This window comes from Fukomys damarensis, unplaced genomic scaffold (assembly GCF_012274545.1).
Source record: "Fukomys damarensis isolate Sample0158 unplaced genomic scaffold, DMR_v1.0_HiC HiC_scaffold_1, whole genome shotgun sequence".
Lineage (NCBI taxonomy): Eukaryota > Metazoa > Chordata > Mammalia > Rodentia > Bathyergidae > Fukomys > Fukomys damarensis.
The window spans coordinates 55,504,054-55,516,724 of record NW_022900913.1 but is presented as its reverse complement, the minus strand read 5'-3'; the positions used below and the strand labels follow the sequence as shown (position 1 = coordinate 55,516,724).

Below are 12,671 nucleotides of genomic sequence, written 5' to 3'. Positions count from 1 at the left end.
TGAGACAATAGAAACAGTACCATCGGAACATCCATTCCTACTTATCCTCAAGAATATAAAATCATAGTCTCTTATGAATCCAAACATTTCCACTGAGCTTCTGAAAAAATTTGTTGTCTCATTTTAGTTTTTTTTTAATGATGAGATTTTTTAAACAAATTTATTCCAAAATATTCTTTGAGATAACCACTATCACTCATGTAACAGGCAGAATTATGAATAAAATTATAGACAAAAAATCAAACTAGCAATTCTCTTACCTCAGCCAAGTACTGGGATTACACACCACTCAGCTCTGCATTTGCACACAATTTTAAGAAGTCTGGTTACCTGGGTGCCCAACATGCATTATGAACATTTAAAGGGTGTGTTGGAGGGTGTAGCTCAATAGTAGAGTATGAATCTAGAAAGTGTGAGAACCTGGGTGCAATTTCAAGGACCACCAAAAAAAAAAAAAGAAGGGCAAATTAGAAGAGGGGTGAAGTGAAGTGCTATTACAAACAAGCACAGAGAGTATTAGAAGAAAGCATATTTACTAGGCTCCCAAAGGAAAGAACAGACTTTTTAAAAAGACAAAATCTTAAAAAAAAAGACAAAAAAAAAAACCAAAAGCAACAAGATCCTGAGTATTTATAATACTATAAATATTAAATAATCAAGAAAAGGTTGAGCTGGAGTTTGGCTCAGTAGTACATCATTTGCCTACCATGTATGAGGCCCTGGGGTTCAATCTCTAGCACCACAAAAATTAAAAACAGAAAAAAGGGTTAAAGTACAGTCTGAATTTTTCTTCTAATTAAGAAGCCCTTGAAAAAGTATGCTATTTGTGAAATTCAGATATCCAAATAACATATTATTTAGAAATTCCTTGAAGCAATGAGGTTCATTCATATACTATAAAATATAAATTAATATAGTAACAGTAATACACCTTAGGAAACAGTACTAAATACTCCAACCCGCCCATCTTCACTGGAAAAGAAAAGAAAAACTCATTCTAGGGATTGTGATGCAGAAGGCAGCTCCCAAGGAGGCACAAAGAACTTAACATAAAAACCCTGATATGATCTACATATCCATTTGTCATTGCTTTTTATTTGTAAATTCATTAATTTACTTAGGTTTAAAAAAATACAATGAGAATTTAGGCATAATTTTCTTTAATATAATTTCACAACACTAATAACAAACACGGATCACAAACTTTTTCTTTGACATTTCCTAAAAATTTAATTCAAATGGAGATAAAATATATGTGCAAACATGTACCTTAACATGATACATGCTTACCTATATATACCTTAAAAAAAAACTTCAAAGAACCTAGATTTTATTCACTATGTAAAAAACTTACTGTACAGCCTTGATAAGTGATGACAATATATTAAATATATACATACACTTTATTTGCAAACTCATAACCAAGTGGGTTGATTTTAACAGTCACTCGTTTGTTTGTTTGAGACAGGGTCTCACTATGTAGTTGAGACTGACCTAGAACTCACTATATAGCCCAGGCTGGTCTTGAATTCACAGCGATCCTCCTGCCTCAGCCTCCCAAGTGCTGGGATTACAGGCGTGCGCCACCACACCCGGCTAAGAGTCATTCACTAGTAACAAGCATTTTCAACTGGCTTATTCATTAACCTGATCAACATTTGTGAGTTAAAAAAATATATATGTCCACAAAAAAATGTATGTTTACAGCCAACATTATTCATAATAGTCAAAAAGAGACTATTTATACCCATGAACTCATGAACAGATTAAAAAATGTGATATATCTATTTGATGTAATACTGAGCCATAAAAAGGAATGAAGTATCAGTACTTTCCTCAACATTGACGAACTTCAAAAACGGTACACTAACGAAAGATGAGATCATAAAAGAACACATACTATTACATTAAATTTTATTTACACTACAGAAAAGGGTACAAAAAGTAGGTAAATAAGTCGTCTGGAGACAGAAGAGGTGAGGAAGGAAGTGAATGATAAATGGATAGAGATGTTTCTTTTTGAGGTGATGAATGGTCTAAAATTATTTGTGATCATGGCTCCAATACCTGCCAAGTATTACCGAAAACTAATGAATCTGTATACTTTTTTTATGGGAGTGAGGGTGCTAGGGTTCAAACCAAGGATCTTGAACATGCTAGGCAACTGCTCTGCCATTGAGCTACACTTCCAGCCCGAACTATACACTTCAAATAAATGAATTACATGGCATATAAAATATAAATGTTTCATATAAAATTCTTAATATATTCCCTTTCCTTAGTCCCAGTGTTAGGTAGTTAACAAAATGAGTAGAGCTATAGTTACAGAAGATAAGCTTATGCTTCTTAAATTCTTACAGAGAAATTTTCTTATTAAATGACAAAACTGATATATTAATACTATTTCTGGTCCACAGAAGACAATTACCACAAAAGCTTGCTCTCTGAGGAGATCTGTGATCTACTAATCTCAAAGCACGTTACAAAGAGGCAGTATTCTCATTTAATGTCAAATTACTATAACCTGGGGCAAATCAAATGTTATTATAACCAATACAAACAAGTAATGAAAGTCCTGTCTTTGTAAAATGGATTGTAAAGAGTATGCAGTGAGGGCCAGGTTCAATCCTCTCCAGCAATGCAAAAACAAAAAAATAAAATTTTTATAAATTAATTCCAAGTATGAGTAGGAAAAAAAATTATCATCTTTGGAATAAATAGCCCAGAAGCATAAATTCTTTAAAACACACAAATTGAACCAAGCATGGTGGCACACACCTGTAATCCCAGCACTTGAGAGGCTGAGGCAAAAGGATGTCCTGACTTTGAAGCCAGTTTGGGCTCCACAGTGAGTTCAAAGCCAGCCTGAACTACAAAGTGAGACCTTGTCTCAAAGAAACAAAACAAACAAATAAAAAAAACTCCACAAATTCCCAGTACCTACTGTTTCCTCTTCTTGCTGTAATTAAGATGACTGCATTTAAAAGTCTGATGTGTGTTAGTCCAGACTCTTTTTTGCAAACAGTAACTATTTTTTTCTTTCAGTACCAGAGATTGAACCCAGGGCCTCCTCAATGAGCTACATTCCCAGCCATTTTTTATTTTTTATTTTGAGAAAGTGTGTTGCTAAATTGCTGTGCTCAAACTTGCTCTGCTCAGGCTGTGCTCAAACTTGCTATCCTCCTGCTTCAGCCTTCAGAAGCTGGGATTGTAGGTGTGTACCATCAAATGTTACTTTTTAATATGAAAATGACATATCGTGCATCCTGTTTTGCACTTAAATTATCAACTAAACTCCAGCTTAAAAGATAACTAATTTAGAAGCAAGGACAACAAGTCATTGAAAATGTTCAGTTTTTTGTAGTCTAATACAGAGATTACAAATAAGGCATCCTTGAAATTTCTAATATAAAAATTTAAATAAGCTGGAGATTTAGCTCAGTGGTTCTGCTGCCTGCTTCACAAGCACAAGGTCCTGAATTTATCCTGGGTATTAAAAATAAAAAATAAACTAAAACTAAAAATAAAATTTTAAATTTAAATAAGTGAGTAAGCCTATTTCTGAAGCCAAAAGGCACTTTTTCTTTATAATTTTACAACTTTATATTTTAAAATACATATTATATTTGCACTTGAATTAAAAAACAACAGTTTGAAAGCTTCTTTAATGAATTTGTAGGGCAGTTAGAATTTAGTATTTAGGGTTAAAAAAACTTCAGAAATCAAAATTTTATCCTTTTCAATATTAATGTTCTAAAATCCTCCCTCTGAATTGAACTTGCAAAGTAAATCACTATCAACTTTTCACTTTCAAATCTCTCCTAAAATTTAGGCAAAAATACAAAACAAAACACCCCTCCCCAAAACTCCAAAAGCCTCACGATAAAATTTAGCACAATAAAGCAGGGCGTGATGGGGCATGCCTGAAATCCCAGCACTCAGGAGGCTGAGGCAGGAGGATCACTGTGAGTTCGAGACCAGCCTGGGCTACATAGTGAGTTCCAGATCAGTCTCAACTACATAGTGAGACCCTGTCTCAAAAAACAAACAAACAAACAAACAAAATTAACATAATAGAAAAAAACTACAGTTTTAGAATATCTACTCACTTTTGATGAGTATAAGGTCAGAAAATAGGTACAAGACTATACATTTTATAATTACATTACAAGTTTAAAACCTGATTTCACCAAGTTTCTTTTTTATTTTTTAAAAGTTGGTGAAGGAGTAAAGGTCAGAAGGTACTTCTACCAAAATATTAATCACATGTCTACATCTTCCTCAAATCCAAACTGGCTCAAAATTAGAAAATAAATATCATCCTGTCTATACCTCACTTTTACTTAAAGCTCGTACTGACACTGATTGATTAGATAACCCTGGACAAGTCAGTGTAAAATGTAACATTAATATGCATATAATCTAGTCTCAATCCTGAGTTCTCTGAAAAAAATCATGAAATACTTAACTAATTCTAAAGAATTTCTTTCTTTAAAGAATAGCCCCTCTGGGCCAGGGATTTAGCTCAGCTGTGCCACCACCACTCATCTAAAGGCAAGGTTTGTAGTTCAATCCCCATTACCAAAAAAGTAAAAAATAAAAGATAGCCCCTCCAAGAGATTCTTCTGATGGGAATTCAATAAACCTGCAATGACATCCCTCCAGTGCCATTTTGCCTTGAAAAAAGAAGTTTTGTTGTCGTTTTGGTTTTTTGGCTTTTTGAGGCACGGTCTCTCTATGTAGTTCAGGCTGGCCTTGAAGTCACTATGTAGCTGAGACTGGCTTTGAACTCAAAGATCCTCCTGCCTCTCAGCCTCCTGAGTGCTGAGATTACAGATGTGTGCCACCACACCTGTCTTTGCCTTGAAAATTGCTAGGAAGAAAAGGATAAAATATATGCAAGTAATTTTCCCATAAGTAAACAGGGCTTCCAGGTTATAACCCCTTCCAGTGTTCTGCTTGTATACTAAAATTTTTAGTCATGAAAATATTCTGCAAAGATAAAGCAGAAAATAATGCTTAAAATCTGTATATGTGCACTGCTTCGCAGTCAGACAAACCATTTGATGCACTTATAAAAGTGACTATCATTCCAATTTTAGTATATTTGCTAGAAATGAGCAGGCAAAAGTGATTCAAACAATAGCTGATTGACCACAGGAAAATTTTACTACATTTTTTAAAAAATTGTTTTTCTTACCTCTCAGATAATCCTCCCTAATTTTTAAAATTATAACTCACCTCTTTCAGTTAAACCCTTAGAGCATTTAAATAGATATATATGGATTCAATTAAAAACTGCAGAAGGAGGGCCAGGGATTTGGCTTGGTGGTTTAACCAACTTGTCTCGCAAGCACAGGAGAGCCTGAGTTAGATCCCTGGTACAAAAAAAAAAAAACCTGCAGAAGGATTTAGCTCAGTAGTTCTGCCGCCTGCCTCACAAGCTCAAGGACCAGAGTTCGACCCCCAGTACCAAAAAACAAACAAAAAAAAACCCAAAATTGCAGAAGCAAGCAGTGATGTCTTCTGAATTTTCTGCAATATTCTATAAATGGAAGTAATTTTCATTAATTTCCAAAGGAAAAAATAAAAATTAACAGTTTTCTCGACTCATGCTGGTAAAGACAGAAGGCTACTTTCTTATATAGTAGAAACCATCCTGAATTTTGTATTTCTTTTGTTTGTTTTTTGAGACAGGGTCTCCCTTTGTAGTCCAGGTTGGCCTTAAACTCTCAGCATTCCTGCCTCAGCCTCCCAGGTGCAAGGATTACATGCATGCACCACCATGCCCAACCTGAGTTTTGTACAGTGGACTCTGGAGTTACAACCAGCCTGACATGTGAACAACTTGGGTTAATTAGGTTAAGGGAAGATTCATTTGCCTCTTGTTATCTATAGCGTGTATCCAGGGAAACATCCAAATCTCAGCTGCAATGACATAACCAACTTGGAGTTACAATCAGCTCTCAGGAACCAACGGAGTTTGAAAGTCAAGGGTCCACTGTATTTCTAAAAAAAAAAAATCATATGGCTGGTGGGAGAAGCTACAGGTAACTTTTATTCTGTGCCTATCACAGATTATCACTAATAATCATTATCACAATTATCACTAAAAATGAAGACTTTTTTATTTGAGGTTACCATTTCAACCTTAGAACTAAAAACTCACATTCCTTGGTTTTAAGGCCCAATCACACCAATTTGCCTCATTCTTTCTCTTTTCTCTAAAGTCAAGCATGTCTGCTGTCATAGCTTCTGTAATTTTTATTCTTGCAGTTCCATCAGGGAGCCTGAATATTTCCTCAATTTCATCATGCGGTTGACTAATCACTTCCCATTTCATCCTTTCTTGTAGCACCTTTACTAAGGGCTCAGTGGCTGTTATTTCTATTCCTTCCCACATCTGAATAGTTTATGTTTATGTGAGGGCAAGAATACTATAATAATCAAATTCTTCCAGTTCTAATATTCTTTAATCTTTTCACACTAAAAAAGCTGAAAGCCAATTCTTTATTCCTTTCCTTTTCAATGTCTACAGCACCATATTTCCTTTTGGATTTCTTAGGGTGCTTCTCTAAACTGTTCTGGAATTGCAGTAACAGGATGGATATACTCCCACGGCTCAAAACACTGTCCAAAGATTTGTATTAACCAATGTGCAGGATGATTCAAAACAGAACTGTTCTCCCATCCTTTGCCTTAGTTCTGAAAGAATTAGGGCATTTAGGATTAGTATGCAGGGCTAGTAAAGAACTCAAAAATCAAAATATTATCCTTTCTGATATCAATGTTCTAAAATCCTCCCTCTGAATTGAACTTATGCAGAGTCGATCACACCAATTTTTCACTTTCCAAATTTTTAAGATTTAGGCACAAATGCAAAACAAACCACACCCCTTCCCAAAATTCTATGGGCCTCACAATAAACTTTAGTGCAACCTAAAAACCTTTTGTTTTACAATATATACGTAAGTGTACTTGAATCAGGTTAGATTAGTCTATGGTTTGCATTTTCATGTTTGTGGCAATGAAATAATTTGGGCATGGCTAACTAGTTAACAGTTATACAATAAAACATTTTTCACTTATTGTATTTCATTTGCTTGTACATACATAGGTATCTTTGGGAAACTAATAAAACTGGGAAGTGACTGCTTTTAAGGAGAATGGGACAACAGCAGAAAGAGAGGGAGATTTTAAACTATTCCTTTTCATATTTTTGGAATATTAAACCGCGTAAAAAGTTTTGCAGACCTGTTAACCTAATGTATAAATATACATATACAAGCTGGGCATGGTGGCACACACCTGTGATCCCAGCACTCGGGAGGCTGAGGCAGTATTGTAGAGAGTTCAAGGCCAGCATAGGCTAAACAGTTCAAAGACAGCCTGAACTACATAGCGAGACCTTGTCTCAAAAAAAAAAGTGTGTGTGTGTGTGTGTGTGTGTGTGTGTGTGTGTGTGTGTGTGTAGTTTTAGTATATTTGATCTGATGAGATCATATCCTTAGGATATATGCTAAACTATAGTATTTAAGAATTTCACGGCAGGGGATTTAGCTCAGTGGTTCCGCCGCCTGCCTTGCAAGCGCAAGGATCCTAGTCCAATCCCCAGTACCAAAAATACAAAAAACAAAACAAGAATTTCAAATAATAAAACAGCCTATATTCTGGGATTCTATAGTCACCTCAACTAATTTTCCAAAGATATGCATTCTTAAATTTTCACAGGGATGATCCCCAAAATATGTTAACATCTAACCTATTAAATTAGATAACCAAGCAGAAACATGTTTTACATTTTGAAATCCTATTAATATCCATTCCAGATTTTTAAAAAACCATTTTAATCTTCCCATCTTTCCCATGTAATGACAGATCAAATTTTGGATATATAAAAAAATGCTCCAATTTATTTTTAAATGACAATAACTATCAAAGTGAGACTTGTGTACAGGTTAAAACAGTAAGAAATAAGGAAAAACTTCAGGATAAAAAATTAATTAATTTGTTGTGTGTTACTTTTTGATGTGCTGACTGGAGATAACCTCTGGGAAAAGTAACTTTAACTAAAACATCAGTTCATTACAATGTGGCCTATACTAAAGAATTCTTGGTGTCTGGGTAATTATTTCACATTTTACCTAGATTGGGCTTACTATGTAAAAAGAGGCTTACAAAGTATTCAACTCAGGCATGCTGTGCTTACTTTTTTTCTCTTAATTACTACCTATGAAATTCATTCCTTTAATGACTTTACTGCTGAATAACCGAGGTTTATATTTAAAAAGCCATCTCAGTTACTATAGTATGTCAGTACAGATAACTTAAGAATACTGTAAACTAGTATTCACAACTCTTCCTTCAAAAAAAGCAAAGCTTATACAGATGCTTCCTCCTTTTAATATTGCTTAATACCCATTAGTTACATAATCTTTTGAAGAGCTAACAATTATTTTTACATACTAAAAGGCAATGGTATAAATTTCTGCTATCAAAATTATTTTTGCTATTCCATTTTAATAGAAAAGAAAGGCATTTACAGCTTGATTATCAATGGCACTATACTTTATGGCAACTGCCTTATCAGCAACAGAACACCTGCTGTATAGGAAATTTTGAACACATTTTTTTCTTCAAAGCATAATATTATGAAGAGCAGTTTTCAATTGAGTATACAGTTTCAATGAAGAAACCCTAAGAAGAAAAAGGATGTGCTGCTTTCAAAATAACTTGAAGATAGTTTCAATGATTCAAATTTTCCTCTAACAAAAAGACACAATACAGAGGTTTGTCTTTCTATACATGAAGGGAAGACAATTAATATAGGCTGTTTGGTCAGAAACCTAAAACTGTAAATGTTGCCAATACCTCACTTCAAAGAGTTTAACTGACAAAAATTATATATATTTTTCATGGACATGTTTTGGACTGTGACAAGTTTTATTTCCTTTTGACGATGCCACTTTAAACATTAAGGAAAAGGAAGAAAAATTAATATTGTAAATGCTCTTTTAAAAGAATTATTTCATAGAAGAAATAACAGATTTCATAAACTATATAAATGTCCAAGTTGTTTTATTTTATTTATTTATTTTTTATTTTTTTGGTACTGGGGATCGAACTCAGGTCCTTGCACTTGCGAGGCAGGCGGCGAAACCACTGAGCTAAATCCCCAGCCCCTCCAAGTTGTTTTAAACAGACAATTATTATATTCTGAGCAGCTAGTTAGTTCTTACACTTTCCCAACTTGTTTAGCTTCTTCTAAAAGGAGGAGGGTTAGAGAGGTGCTGGAGATTAAATCTAGCCTAGGCCTTCACAGTGAACTACATCTCCAGAACTGTTTTGCTGTGGTGATTGCTCTGTTTTCTTTTTCAACAAAAGGTCTCACTAAAGTGCTAAACTGCTCAGCCAAAGCTAGAACTCATGATCCTCCCACCTCAGCCTTCTCAGACTGCTGGGATTGCAGGTGTGCACCTCTGCACCCATCTCCTTGGAAGCTTCTCATACTCCAATTTAGAACTTTCAGCTCTAATTTGAAGTGGAATGATCTTTACTATTTGTTCACTAGTAGAAATGAAGGCAAAGACTGAAACATTAATTAGATTTGGGGTTCTCTCTAGATTTCAGACATTCAAGTTTAGTCCCTTTTCTCCATTAACAAGACCAAGCAAAGGGCACCAAAAATACATACAAAATATTCAGAAAAGCATTATTCAAAACAGCCAAAAACAACAAAGCAATGTCCAAAGCTCAACTTTAAACAACAAAGCTATGTCCAAAGCTCAACTTTAAAAATAAAACATAAGGGGGCTGGGGCACTCAGTGGCACTGTGCCTGCTTTGCAAGTACAAGGTCCTGAGTTCGATCGTTGCTACTGCAAAGAATAATAATAATAATAGTAATAAACAAAACTTTTAAATGTTAAGACACAAGCCGGGCATGGTGGCACTCGCCTTATGTAATCCCAGCACTCAGGAGGCTGAGGCAGGAGGATCACTGTGAGTTTGAGACCAGCCTGGGCTATAAAGTGAGTTCCAGATCAGTCTCAACTACATAGTGAGACCCTGTCTCAAAAAAACCAAAAAAAATAAAAAATTTTTAAAAATTTAAAAATAAATGTCAAGACACAAATGGGAATTAAGTTAACAAACTTAAAAACATTTATGTAATCAAAAATATGCAAAACAGGGGTGGGGATTTGGCTCAGTGTTTCCACCAACTGCCTTGCAAGTACAAGGGCCCAAGTTCAATTCCCCAGTAGTACATTAAAAAAAAAAAAAAAAAGAAAGAAAGAAAAGAAAAGCAAAACAGCCAGGCATGACAGTGTATCCCAGCACTTAGGAGGCTAAGCCAAAGGGATCCCCTTTGAGTTTGAGTTAGAGGTCAGCCTGGGCTACACAGTGAGTTCAAGGCCAGCCTGAATTACCCAGCAAGACACTGTCTCAAAAAAATGAAAACAAAAGGGACAGATTTAGCTCAGTGGTTCCACCGCCTGCCTCACAAGCACCCAAATTCAATCACCGGTATCAAAAAACAAAAACAAAAACTTAATAACAACAATAACATTCAAAAGACATATCAATTTTTTAAATAATCTTCATGAAAGTGTTTCTAAATTGCAATTGTAAAACCTAATGTCTAAAACTGATAGGCTAATCCTAAAATTGAAATAGAAAGACAAGAGACCTAGGACAATCAAAATAATCTTGAAAAAGAAAAATCTGAAGGACTCACTTTCCAATTCCAAACTCTCTACAGAAAGTTACGGTAATCAAAACAGTGCAATAGTGTGACATAAGAACAGCCAAAGTAATAAGATTGAAAATTCAAAAACACACTCATACATCTATGGTCAATTTACACTTGATAAAGTATCAAAACAATTCAATTGGGAAAGAAGAGCTTTTTCAACCATTGGTGTTAGTACAACTGTATACCTGCATGCAAACAAATGAAATTGTACCCCTTTCTGCACCACACACAAAAATTAACCTCAAATGGATCACAAATCTAGAGATAAGCAAAAAACATAAAACCCTTATAAGAATACATAGGAGTAAATCTGTTAAATATGACAATACACAAGTGATTAAAAAAAAAAGTAGGAAAGATGAGCTTCACCAAGATGTCACTGAAATTAAAACAATACACTTCAAAGGATATTATCAAGAAAATAAGACAGCCTACAGAATATTTCCTAATCGTTTATCTGATAAGTAACTACATGCAGAACACATTTTTAAAACTTCATACAGGGGCTGGCGATTTAGTTCAGTGGTTCCACCACCTATTTCACAAGTGCAAGGTCCTGAGTTTGATACCCCGTACCAAAAAAAAAAAAAAAAAACAAAAAAAACAAAAAAAAACACCTCATACAAGCCTAAAAAGACAATTTAAAAATGGGCAATGGATCCAAACAGCTCTCCAAACAAAATATAAAAATGAACAATAAATGTGTGAAAATATGTTCAACATTGGCCTTAAGGAAACGACAATCAAAATCACAATGAGACGCTACATCACATCCACCCATTATAATGCCACATTATAATAAAAAGCATTACAGCCAGGTATGGTGGCATATACCTATAATCCCAGCACTCAGGAGGCTGAGGCAGGAAGATTTCAGGGAGTTCAAGGCCAACCTAGGCTACACAATCAAAGGCCAGCTTTAACTACACAGAATGACTCTTTTCAAAAACAAGGGCATATTACAAGTTGTCTTAGTTATTTTTCTAGTTGCTGGAACAAAATACCCAACACCCACAGGATAGAGGAGGAGAGATTTATTTCGGCTCACAGTTTGCAGATGTTCAGAGTTGGATAGTTCTAAGGCAGGACAGCATGGCAGAGGGGCATGGCAGGCAGGTAGCAGAGGAAGGGATCAAGGGAGCAGAGGAATATACTGCACAGTATATATACCCTTCCAGGCCACACCCACAGTGACCCACCACTTCTTACCAGGCTTCACCTCTCAACATGGCACCCGGCTATAAACCCATCAGTGGAAATCCAGTATCACACACCCATGATCCAGTCACCTCTCAAAAGCCGCATCTCTGAGCCCATGAGGCTTTGGAGGGTAATCTACACATAAGCCATAATACAAATGTTGGTAAGCTTGTAAAAAAAAACTGCAGCATGAAAACACTGCTAGGATTGCAAAACACTGCAGCCACTTTGGAAAAGTCTGGCAGTCCCCTCAGATGTGAAACAGAGTTTTAGGGCAATTCCATATGCAAACATGAAAACATGTTCACACAAAAACTTGTACAGAAATGTTCATGGCAACATTATTATAATAATGAAAAGGGAAGCCACATAAATGTCCATTACTAATAAATAAGTAACATACAAAGTGGAATATTATTTGACTATGAAAAGAAACTAAGTACTAATGTACACTATTTTAGTTCAACCTAAAACGGTGAAAGAAGCCAGACATGATGGTCCCATTTACACGGTAAAAACAGGATAAATCTACAGAGACAGAGCAGATTAGTTGCTTAGGGCTGGGGCAAAGGGAAAAGAGGGAGTGACTCCTGATGGGTATAGGGTTCTTTCTGGGACAATGAAATTGTCCTAAAATTGATTATGGTGATGTTTGCACAACTCTTTGAACATAAACTTTAAAATGTATTCTTTAATAATGGTTACACTGTATAGAA

At 35.2% G+C, this 12,671-nt stretch overlaps 1 protein-coding gene across 1 annotated transcript in view; it reads right to left on the bottom strand.

Annotated features, from left to right (window-relative positions):
• The window catches only part of Fcho2 (FCH and mu domain containing endocytic adaptor 2), a 106,370-nt gene extending 94,317 nt beyond the window's left edge, over window positions 1-12,053 (bottom strand). Inside the window, exon 1 of the mRNA XM_010637338.3 lies at window positions 11,965-12,053. The gene's annotated coding sequence lies outside the window, so the exon portion shown is untranslated. The remainder of the gene's footprint in view (window positions 1-11,964) is intronic.
• Window positions 12,054-12,671: the final 618 nt, after the last annotated feature.